Source organism: Engraulis encrasicolus, chromosome 18 (assembly GCF_034702125.1).
Source record: "Engraulis encrasicolus isolate BLACKSEA-1 chromosome 18, IST_EnEncr_1.0, whole genome shotgun sequence".
Lineage (NCBI taxonomy): Eukaryota > Metazoa > Chordata > Actinopteri > Clupeiformes > Engraulidae > Engraulis > Engraulis encrasicolus.
The window spans coordinates 30,717,377-30,729,876 of NC_085874.1; the positions used below are offsets into that span (position 1 = coordinate 30,717,377).

A 12,500-nucleotide genomic window follows, 5' to 3' on the forward strand; every position below is an offset into this window, starting at 1 on the left:
GTGCTACTGAATGTCCTAAAGTGAAAAATCACAGAATTGTAACAAGAAACAATATTTAAAATATTCAGTGCGGTTTTTAATCTATTTAACACTCCTCTCTACAGTAGGTAGACATGTTGCCCTTAATTCCTAGCTCGCAATTAAGACCTTGGTTATGTACATTCGTCACTAAATTTGCCTTCCGGGGGCCGCCATCGCAACTTGTAGCCTAGCTCAGGGGCCCCGGGCCATCTTAATCCCGCCCTGTCTAACAGACTGAAAACTGAAGATACTGCGCTTTTGAAGTGGAAGTGAATGTGAAATCCCACCGGGTTCATTGTCATGGTGACAATACACTCCACTCTCTCCACCAAACCTGGAGGATCTGGAGTTGAACCTGGCAACCTTCGGGCTACAAGTCTGATGCTCTAACCACTTACCCATGACTTCACTACTGAGAAGTGTGAGAAAAAGAAGTCAAAATCAGCAGATACTTTGATTAGGGTTTGTATCAGTGGTGTAGTCTACGTAGAATGCAGGTATACACAGTATACTCACTTCAAATTTTCAGAAATTGATTGATCCATTACTTAGAATAGCCCTAATATACTGTATACAGTACTGCCTAACAAAGGCAAAGTGCAGTAACTACACATGTTATCAAAATTGTGTTAAGACTGAAATGGTCTTTATAACACCTCCTTTATCTTGTGGCAAAGCCTCATGGTCCAAATGCGTCCCGTTTTAGAGATATTTAGCTTTGTCAAATTTGCAGTACATGTACAATATAACCGAATACTACCCTATGAAGGCATTTTCAATGTCAGCATAGTTACTGCACTTTACCTTTGTAGGGCAGTGTATATCTACCTCAAAAAATGCTCAAATATACAGTATACCCACCACAAAAAGTAGACTACACCACTGCTTTGTATGGCAGAACTATCACCTCCAACACAGGACAACACCTCATGTCAATTAGTTATGTTTTCATCCTCCCTGAAGGGTCAGCTCAAAGGTAAAGCTAAAATAAGAAGCGTCACCTCCCACGAACACACACACACACACACACACACACACACACACACACACACACACACACACACACACACACACACACACACACGCACACACACACACACACACACACACACACACACACACACACACACACACACAATTCATGAAAAAAGCAAAGATGGTGTTTGTCTCGAATTCACAAGAGGAAACAAACACTGAACCTTTAGCAGCCCTGTTGCCACAGTTACCGTCAAGAACCTGCCAGTGTGTGGAAATCAATGGGAGGCTGAGGGGATTAATCTAGCCTAATAATTACGATATTAAAATGAGGTAGAGTTATGACAAAGTAATTTATTATGCAGGCAAACAAGGGAGTTTCCAGTATTGGACGGAAAGTCAAGTTTGCCAATAATAATAATATCAATTCCATGTGGGAAATGCAGGCCTTGCTATTTACAATATGACAAGCTTCTTTCCAAAATGAGATATCCACCATTTTCAACCTTTTGCATTAAAATATTGGAATTGACTGTTAAGAAGTCCTATCATCTATGTGTGACTTCTTGCCATTCAAATGTTTTGAGAACATACTTTTAAACCTCTATAAAAAGGCATTTTGCGATGCAATTCAATGGAATGGCCAATACAAAAATGTAAATTTCCCAACGTTCTACAAAAGGGATTTAACTCATTTTGGAAAGAAGCTTTTCTCTGTAGCCATGCAGCTCTCACATAGCTGTGCAGACAAACAGTGTGATCATATTGTTATTTGTCCAAACAAACACTGAAGGATTAGACTGTTTAGACTTCATTATGTTACGCTGTCCAGTGATTGAGGACATAACAGCATAAGCCTATGATATATTTACCAAGGGTATTATTTCACTCCTGGGGATTAGTTTCCTACAGTGGTGCAAGGATCTGTGTGCATGTGTGTGTGTGTGTGTGTTTGTGTGCGTGTGTGTGTGTGGGGGGGTTTGTGTGTGTTTGTGTGTGTGTGTGTCTGCATGTGTGTGCATGTTTGTGTGTGTGTGTGTGGGTGTGGGTGTGGGTGTGGGTGTGCGTGTGCGTGTGCGTGTGCCTGTGCCTGTGCCTGTGCCTGTGCCTGTGCCTGCTTGCCTGCCTGCCTGCCTGCCTGCCTGCCTGCCTGCCTGCCTGTCTGTCTGTCTGTCTGTCTGTCTGTCTGTCTGTCTGTCTGTGCCTGTTTGTGTATGTACTATATATGTGTATTTGTGTGCATGTGTGTGTATCTGTGTGTGTGTGTGTGGGGGGGGTGTTAATTTACTGGAATTGGAAGTACAGATCTGGAACGTATAGCACAGCTGCAACATAGTGACCCTGCCACAGCTGGAACACTGGGATATGCTATTAAGGATTTATATGACAAGAGTCACCTCCACTCAGCAGCACAGCCCCGCACTGCGGCTGCAATAACGTCTCTTAACTTTACTCAGTATTGATCTAAAAAGTTTTACCCTACTCTGTTCTATTCTATTCTATTCTATTCTATTCTATTCTATTCTATTCTATTCTATTCTATTCTTTTCGGTAACACTTCCAAATAAGGGGCTATAATTAACAGCAAAGTAGGTATAACCTAATACTTTAGTAAGGGTTAATAATCGTTACTTAACCCCACAGTAGACACATATTAATTGTTATTAATGCATATGTCAAACATTAGCAAGCAGTTACTTAACTATTAGATAACTATTACCTTGTGTTACAAGTTCATAGGATACAAATTATTTAACGAATAGATAAATAAGGGTACAGTAATAGTTAAGTAGCTATTAGGTCATACTTAACTAAGGACCAAAATTAACACTTACTTAATACAAAAGTAAGGCATAACTAATGAATAAATAATACCGAAATATTGTCTGTAGATTGAGTACCCATCATGCACTGCACTTCTTGGAGCTAATATTCTCAGACATTAACTCAATTATCACAAAGGAATGGTTTAGTTTTGTTTCAAAACTATTACTCTTCAAAATGTTCTGCAATTATTGTAGGGTTTTTACCATTAAAACTAATAAGTGGTATATGAACAAATTACATCTCATCACCCCACCGTCATTGAGAAGTGTACGTCCAATCCTTGCGATATAATGGCTCCTGTTGCCATTATTACAGTGATTTGAACGAGTGAAAGCTAGACGTCACAGTAGATTAATTACTTAACTATTAGGTATGCGCAGCCATCTCTATTATAAGGGTCCCAAACACCAATATCTATGGATTAATTAACCATTAGTTATCCGCAGCCAACTCTAATATAAGGGTCCCAACTCCCAATATTTATGTATTATTTATCCAGTAGTTATGCCATACTTTTGTATTAAGTAAGTATTAATTTTGGTCCTTAGTTAAGTATGACCTGATAGCTACTTAACTATTAACTGTGCCCTTACTTATCTATTAGTTTAATAATAATATGCTATTGTTATCTAATAGTTAAGTAACTGCTTACTAATGCTCAACATATGCATTAATAACAATTAATATGTGTCTAATATGGCGTTAAGTAATGATTATTAACCCTTACTTAAGTATTAGGTTATAGCTACTTTATTGTTAATTATGGCACCTTATTTGGAAGTGTTACCGAGACGGGGTAAAGAGAGAGGTTCTGTTGGCCCATTGTTTCCTGGTTCTTCTGTCGCAAGGGAGGGAATCCCCCTTTAGGCAGACCTAAAGAGTGTCCTATTCAAATGTCAGAGATTCTTGGAGTATTATGACACACCCCTTTAGGCCGGCCATGAACCTGGTCACGTTAAGTGCCCATTGGAACCTATTATGTTGGCCTATCTCCATAATACTCCTAGAATCTCTGGTAAAAGTACAATAAAAAACAATATAATAGTGTCAAATAGCACGGCATTACTGTGATGCTAACACTCGTTGACACTAACTAGCTGGAACAATGAATAGACTCAGCACTGTCACCCGGCATGAGGCGGGATAAACACAGCTAATGGAGTCAGAAACACTCATCCATCATCTCCTCCAGAATACCATTACGCTGTTTATAAGACTGTCAGGATATAAACATTATGCTCACCACAAAACTACCTCATCAAATGGTAATGAAGTGACTTATCAGGCAATCAGGAAGTCAGCACGAGAGCTCAGAGAGTTAGAATAGAGAATTAGAATAGAGGGTTAGTTGTGTTTTTGTGTGTGTGAAATCTACTCCAAGTTTTGGCAAAGGACGCGCTCAACTTCTTGGAAAAACAAGTCTTTGGGTGCGCGATAAAATGTATCAACTTAAAGAAGAAAAATCTGCACTCACAAACTGCGTCTCATTATTTATTTATATTACCACCATGTCCAAAAAGCAAACGCGTTTCGGCTATCAAGCCTTCATCAGTGCGTGGTACTCTACTCTACTCAACTAAAAAACCCACAACTAACCCTTCTTTGCATTTGCACTTGTTCTGTATATTTCCTGTGCACTTTGTATCTGCTACTGATGTTGGCTATGATTATGTCCTCGTTTGAAAGTCGCTTTGGTTATAAAGTGCCTGCCAAATGCAATGTAATGTAATGTAATGTAATATTCCAATGTGCCGAGATCAGCCAATAACTGACTGAGGACGGTATAAGTGGCATAGTAAGTAGTTGATCAATGTATGGAAACAGCGGAAGCTGCAAAAAGGCGACAAAAGAGCAGCTGAACTTCAGCTACTAACCCCAACTCCGATGAAGTTGGGACGTTTGGTAAACAGTGAATAAAATCAAAATGCTATCATTTTCAAAACACTCAATCTATTCATTAGATGGAGAATAGGGAAAAGACAACATATTAAGTGTTAAAACCGAGAAAAAATATTGTTTTGGGGGACATATGTACTCATTTCTAATTTGAGAAATCCAACACGTCTCAAAAGAGTTGGGACGGGGACAATAAATGGCAGCAAATGTCGAGGAAGACTAAAAACAAAACAAAAGACAACACTTAACAGTTAAATACATTAACCGATGAGATGATTTTATATAAAAAACAGTGTTAATTCCTATCTTGGACATGATTTCACCAGCTTAAATGGAGGGTGTATTCCTTGTCATGTTTTGCAATGTTTTCCTTTCTGTAGTGCTTACAGTGTGACAGGTCTTGACCAAAAACCCACCATTTTATCACATGCTGGTCCTTATGATGGAGCCAAACTGTTAAAACATAGTAGAGAATGCAATTTGACCTTACTATGTGGCAGTAATCGAAGATCTCCCTTCAAAATATAATGCATGAGTGGCTTTTCATGCTGTTTAAAACCCATTTATACCATTCAGCACTGTATTTAACTCTACAGATGAGTGAGAACATCTTAACCAATGCACTACTGCATCCGCATGCCATCATGGAGGCTGACTTTTGAAGCTAGGACTAACACAAGTTGGATGGTCCATTTTCCCTGTAGCACAGGATGTGCAATGCTCTATTATTGTCAAAAAGAATGGACTTCTACAACTTCTGCTGACTTCTGTAAGCAAAGGACAGTTTCCCATGTCTTCTGGGTCTATTTCAAGTGAGCTCAGGTGCTTAGGAGAATGTTAAACCCCTGTGTCATTTTCATGCATTAAGCATTCTTAATATGGTCAATTTTCAATAGCTCTAGCACTCCAGGAATTAGAGTGAGACTACAGCCAATATATATTTCATGATGTCATGAACCTATACAATGATTTTATTAACAAAAATATGTCTTATATACACTCAATCGTGGTAAATCAAAGGGAATTCAAAAATGTATGTAATAACTATGGTAATTATTCCCTTTGCATCTTTAATTCTGAGTGACTCAGCCTCTCTGTGATGATCTTATACCTGGACACCTATATTGTCCGTCAGTACAATTCATTTTGAAATGTTCTTCTTTGTTGTTTTATCTTATTTGGATGTTTACTAAATTTCACTGATCCCCGTCCCAACTCTTTTGAGACGTGTTGGATTTATCAAATTAGAAATGAGTACATATGTCCCCCAAAACAATATTTTTTCTCGGTTTTAACACTTAATATGTTGTCTTTTCACTATTCTCCATCTAATGAATAGATTGAACGTTTAAAAAATGATAGCATTTTGATTTTATTCACTGTTTACCAAACGTCCCAACTTCATCGGAGTTGGGGTTTGTAGTTTCGTTGCCAGAGTCGAGCCATCTCTGATCTTTTCAGTCCAGGCCTTTTTACAGAAGCTGGTTTCTACAGTAAGAGACACACAGGCATGCACACACACACACACACACACACACACACACACACACACACACACACACACACACACACACACACACGCGCGCGCTAACACACACACACATGTGCGCGGATACACACACACATACTGTCACACAAACACACATATAAACATACAGTACACACAGACACAGACACATTTACACAAACACACACACGCACGCGCACATGCACGCGCACACATTCATGCGCACACACACACACAAACACACACACACACACAAACCAAGGGAGTGTAATCGCAGAGATGGCCTGGTGTGTGTGTGTGACTAATGATCTGACACTTTGGGTAAATATAAAGTGCCAACTCCTTTCGGCATGCATGTGCGCGCATGTGTGGGTGCATGCACATGTGTGTGCGTGTTTGTGTGTGGGTGTCTGGGTTGGGTGGGGGCGGTGTGTGTGTGCTTGCATACGTGTTTATGCATACTGTATGTGTGTGTAGCACATTCATGACTGTTGATTGTATTGAATTGACTGTTTAAGCCTAACACAAATTACACTCTACTACTAATACTGTACTCTACTCTACTCTAATCTACTCTACTACTGTCTCCACAAGCGTGCATGTAGAATGTGTCTAAATACACTACTGTTGTATGCATGCTTAGTGTAAATGAGTGATTCTACGATTCGACTGCGCTTTTAAGTCCATGGATTTTATTTACCAATTCCACTAACTATTAACTGCATCCAATGACGTTTTGGACATTAGCACACATCTATCTTTCATATTATACAGAAAGTGTAGACATGGCATTATTTCCCTCAGCAAGAATAAATATTTAATACGGGTTTTGGGTGTTTTCATGCTGTCCTGTTTTCCAAATGTCAGATTCAGTCTTCATATTAGCATGTAAAGAAACTTGTTTTGCCCAAGACGATTGCAAATGTAATCATCACAATATGACAAAACTGTCAGAAAGACCACTGTCCTTTCCATTATACATGAAATTTGCCATTTTGTGTGTGTCCACGAAAACTGTGTTAACCGTGTCACGGTCTGAAACCCCCTCCATAAATCAGTAATGGTTTGGTCTTAGGCCATACGAATAACATCACGTGATGTCATAACCTCTTTGGCAGGATATGGGAAGAGTTTTTGGTAAGTGTTAAGCTCCATCCTTCCATAATTTAATCCATTCTTTTTCATGTTCTCAAAGCGGGAAAATTGCCTGTCAACTGTGTTATCAACATATTCATAAGAATCTGAATTAGAAATCACATGTAGAAAAACACAGATAAAGCATACAAATACATGAATTGATTAAGGTATTGTGGTGGAACTTCTGAGGTCCTCAGTTAGCACAACACCATAAAAATGGCTGAAATGTCAAGCCGTGTTACCGTGTTACAATTAACTATGACAGTTGAGGAGTATGTTTTTGCCAATTTATCTCCATATTGACAGACAAACAAACAAAATAATTTGTGTTCTAGGGAGATGGGTTTGTCTGCTCTGTTTTTTCTCCTAAAAAAGTCCCCTGCACTGTTGACCGTAACACAGTTGAGTAACACGGTTGACTGTTTTGAAAGTGTTTTTGTGCTATTGATCCCTTATGTGTTGGAAAAATCCTATGAACAGACACTAGTGATTATCTCTGGAGAAGGAAGTCTTGTGTAAGGAGGGTGACTAAATTCAAATCAGACGTTACAGGGATTTATAATGAAAAATGTGTCAGTCTGTATCACAGTGAATCATAAAATCCTACTTATGAAGCTCAACAATCACATTTTCTTTATCAGTTGCACAGATTAATGACAACATTATTGCTAAGGGACATAAGCACTTTCAAACGTATGTTGTTTCAACTCTGTAGTATTTTTATATATGTTTGAAATGACATAGTATTTGTCCATAACGCTGTTGACAAAGTAATCAAGCAAATTTTCACTTTCATTAGAGTATTTATCAACTGATTTAAGATTAAGCTTAGTAATTTGTTTGTTTGGAAAGTTAAATATATACAGTATGTAAACATCTAGGTCATTTAGTTGACAAAAAAACCCCTGATAATTGACAATTTGCTTTTGCAAAAAGCTTAGGCGAATCGTAGAATCACTCAAATATGTGCATATGTGTGTTCTCAAGTGAACTCTGTGTGTCAGAGAATTGTTTCACGCACCTTTTGTGTGTGCCAGTGTGTCCGCATGCATATATCTCGTATGATAGGATATGTGTGTACGTGTGTGTGTGTGTGTGTGTGTGTGTGTGTGTGTGTGTGTGTGTGTGTGTGTGTGTGTGTGTGTGTGTGTGTGTGTGTGTGTGTGTCTGTGTGTGTGCGCGTGCGTGCGCGTGCGCGTGTGTGTGTAAATTCTTCATGCCATGCTGTGCATGCATGCATGTGTGTGTGTGCAAGTGTGAAAGCGTTTGTGCGCATGCATATGTGCGTGTGTGTCAATTCTGAATGCCGTGTACTGTTACGTCAAGTTACTGTAGAGGCTGTGGCTGCGTCAAGTAGGAAAATATGACTTCAATTTGATTGTAAAAACATGAATTAAATACATTTTGGTAATTTATGACTGAACTCGGATTGAGTAATTAGGATGATTTCCCGGAACCAAGGGAAAGGTCCCAGTGGAGGTAACAGAACGCTGAGGAGAGGCAATGGAACACTCGGGGAGATTCCAAGGACAAACACACAATGGGTAGAACACGTCAACCAGCACTACATGCTCATTTCTCACATCTATAAATAACAAGCTCGTAATCGGCAGTGTGTGTGTGTGTGTGTGTGTGTGTGTGTGTGTGTGTGTGTGTGTGTGTGTGTGTGTGTGTGTGTGTGTGTGTGTTTGTGTGTGAAAGAGGGAGCGAGAGACAGAGAGAGAATATTATTTATGCATAGGATCATTCAATATCTTCCAGCATCTATAAGCGCATGTGCCATATATATGAATTTTCCTTCTGCATACACACATGCACACACACACACACACACACACACACACAAACACACATGCACACACTCACGCACACACATGTACGCACTCACGCACACACACGCACACGCACGCACGCACGCACGCACGCACGCACACACACAAACACACCCAGGCACACGTAAAGATATCTAATTTTGCACACACACACACACACACCTTTTCTCACTCTTGTCTTTCCTTTTCTTTCTCTTCAACACACATACTTTCACACGCACATGCACACACCCAGGTACGTAGTCACAAAAAACTGATCTACAATAGTTGAGTGGAGATTCGAGGCATTGGGACATTTTAACCCTGAAAGGTGTTTGTGTTTATGTTACATAGAGATGTCTGGATATAAAAAAAAATAATTTAAAAAGGAAAAAAAATCATAGCCATATAGTCATATTCACCCTCATGTTCACCCTCACCTTCATCCTGCTTGTGAATGTCTGTGTATATTTGTTTTGGAGGGTGATAGATACAGGGAGAGAAAGAAAAAGAGACAGTGAAAACAGTGCTCCTCACAAGGTTGAAACATTGATGCATAACTGGAGGACCGAACAATATCTATACTCCTTTTAAGACAAAATTCACCCTCTCTTTTTATTTTTAAAAATTGATAACATTTTTCTCAAGCAAAATACTGAAAACAGGAGAAACACCTTACAAGGGTTAAACAGCCCAGTTGATTCTGAGCCCTCAGTGTCTTGCCGCATCAGGGCCACATTGCGGCCGTGTCTCAGCCAGAGCAGAAAGTGGCAAAGGACAGTTGTCCCGCAGAGGGGCAAGGCGCAACAACAAAATCCTCCTCTATGTTTTGGGCCACATTTGGGCCACATGTGTGCAGCCGGAGCAGATGAGAGATGCAGAGGTGGGCACATCTGTGGGGCAGCGTAGCCTACTAAATGCGTGAAAGCGAAAGTGAAAGCCCACTTGGGAAACGTCGACTCCCATTGTCATTGTGACACAGCACACAGTGCTTACTGAACACCACGAAATTGCATTCATGCATCACCCAATGGCACCCAGAGGCAGCAGTGCGGCAAGACAGTACCATGCTCATGGAAGAGGACGTAGGAGAGCATTGCTTAATTCAGGGCTCTAGAGTGCGACCAATTTGGTCGCATATGCGACCTATTTTTGTGAAAGCGCGACAAAAAAAAATCGGAGGTCGCGACCAGCCTTTCGGGGGTAAAATATGCAACCAAAGAATATGGATAATGCAACTCTGAAAGTGTACTTGGGTTCTGTCTGCGCCCCATATCGAGGTTTAAACAAATCAGAATTAAGGAAGGGCGGAGCCTTTATCTGGTTGGTCGTGGTCCAGTGTGTGTGAGCGTGCGCGTGCTTTTCTACTGCTGCCATCACAATAAGCCGAGAGAGAGAGCATAGCGGAGCTAGTGCTATATTTAACGTTTGGTGAGTCAGAATGAAAAGAACTTTGGACAACTTTTCGTGAAGTTAAAACCAACAAAATAATCTGAAGATCCGGGCCAATGCTCTGACACAGAACCAATGCCATGTTCGGTGAATGAACCAGAGAATGTGACAAACACTGAGCGACAACTCGTAGCCAAAAAGGCGAAAGTATCAGTATTCCTGTCGGGAGAGTGGCTAGGCCAGTTTCCCAGGCTACGATATGACAAGGACGAAACCAGTGCAACCAGTGCAAAACGTTAGTCTAGAGCCCTGTAATTACCCCCCCCCCCATCAACCTGGCAGGTTGGGAGTCGAACCAAGAACCCTTGGGATACAAGTCTGACGCCTAAACCGCTTACCCATGACTGCCCTAAAGCCCATTGTTTCCACCCAGTAGTGGGGAAGCCATGGGGTAATGGTTAGAGAGTTGTAGAGTAGATCACAGGGTTGCAGGTTCATTCCTCACCCTTACCAATCCCTTCCTCCATCCAAACAGACACACACACAAAAGTCACACAGGCACGCAAGCATGCACGCACACATGCACGCACGCACACATACATACAGTATAAATCATTCTCTCAATCTCTACACATAAATACATGCTAGCTTTATCTCATTTTCACAGCAATAGGAATTCCTATATACGTACAAGACATACTCTGTCTATGCATGCTCATGGCACACACACATACACACACACACACACACACACACACACACACACGCACGCACGCACGCACGCACGCACGCACGCACGCACGCACGCACGCACGCACGCACGCACGCACGCACACACACACACACACACACACACGCACAAACGCACACACGCACACCTATCTGCAAGATAAGGGAAGAAAATAACCTCTGCTCTGGCCGGGGTCTGTAGGGTAAATGATACGACACAGGAGAGCATCGCGGGGGGAGGAACTGATTAGGAAACATTATTCATGACCTTGACCCTCAGTGGAGAGAGACAGAGAGGAGAGGAGAGTAGAGGAGAGGAGAGAGAGAGAGGGGAAGGAGAGAGAAAGAGGAGAGAAAGAGAGGAGACGAGAGAGGAAGACATGAGATGGTGAGGACATGGGAAGGAGAGAGGGAGAACAAGGCATTAAGAATGACAGAGGAGAGAGAGAGAGAGAGAGAGAGAGAGAGAGAGAGAGAGAGAGAGAGAGAGAGAGAGAGAGCAAGAACCAGAGAGAGAGAGAGAGAGAGTGGAAAAAGAGAGGACAGAGTGGATGGAAAGAGATGGAGAAGGAGATAAAGAGGAAGAGGAAAAGAGGGCTGAGGGACATCATCAGGCAGCTTTACAGTAGGCGAAGGGCATTTCATTTGTGAACTAATATAATTTAGCCACAGTGCAGTATGTGCTAATGACTTGAAACAGACCTTTTAATATGCCCTGCATTAGATTATTCCAAAACACCCCCCCCCACCTCATCCCTCAAATGCTATTGGTCAATGTGGTACTGGGCAAAAGATGGCAGATATGCCAATATCATACGTGATGAGAGATTCCTTGGAGCCATTATTATACAAGGGTTGCCCACAAACCCCTCATTCTGTGTAGTACTGAGACCAATGGTAGAATATTGGAGTTTTGTGGAAAAAATGCAATGACATATTGAACGAAGCAATTTTGAATATCAAACCAAGAAGTTTGTATGGTTTGCCTATTAACAGTCATATAATTGGCACTAAAGCCTATTAGGGACTGTATGTACATAAAAAGTATAAAAGTATCATACTGTATCGTATCGTATCGTGTCGTATCGCTTAGGTTTTATCTTAACATTGTGATTGAGATGTGAACCCCCATAGATATAACTTGGGAAAACCAAAATCATGACTTTTCCTCACTCTTCACCATTATGTAAAGGAACAGTCCCTTT

At 40.9% G+C, this 12,500-nt stretch overlaps 1 protein-coding gene across 1 annotated transcript in view; it reads right to left on the reverse strand.

Annotated features, from left to right (window-relative positions):
- Positions 1-12,500, reverse strand: part of LOC134468205 (kelch-like protein 6) — a 435,670-nt gene that overhangs the window by 171,526 nt on the left and 251,644 nt on the right. The gene's annotated exons all lie outside the window — the stretch shown is intronic.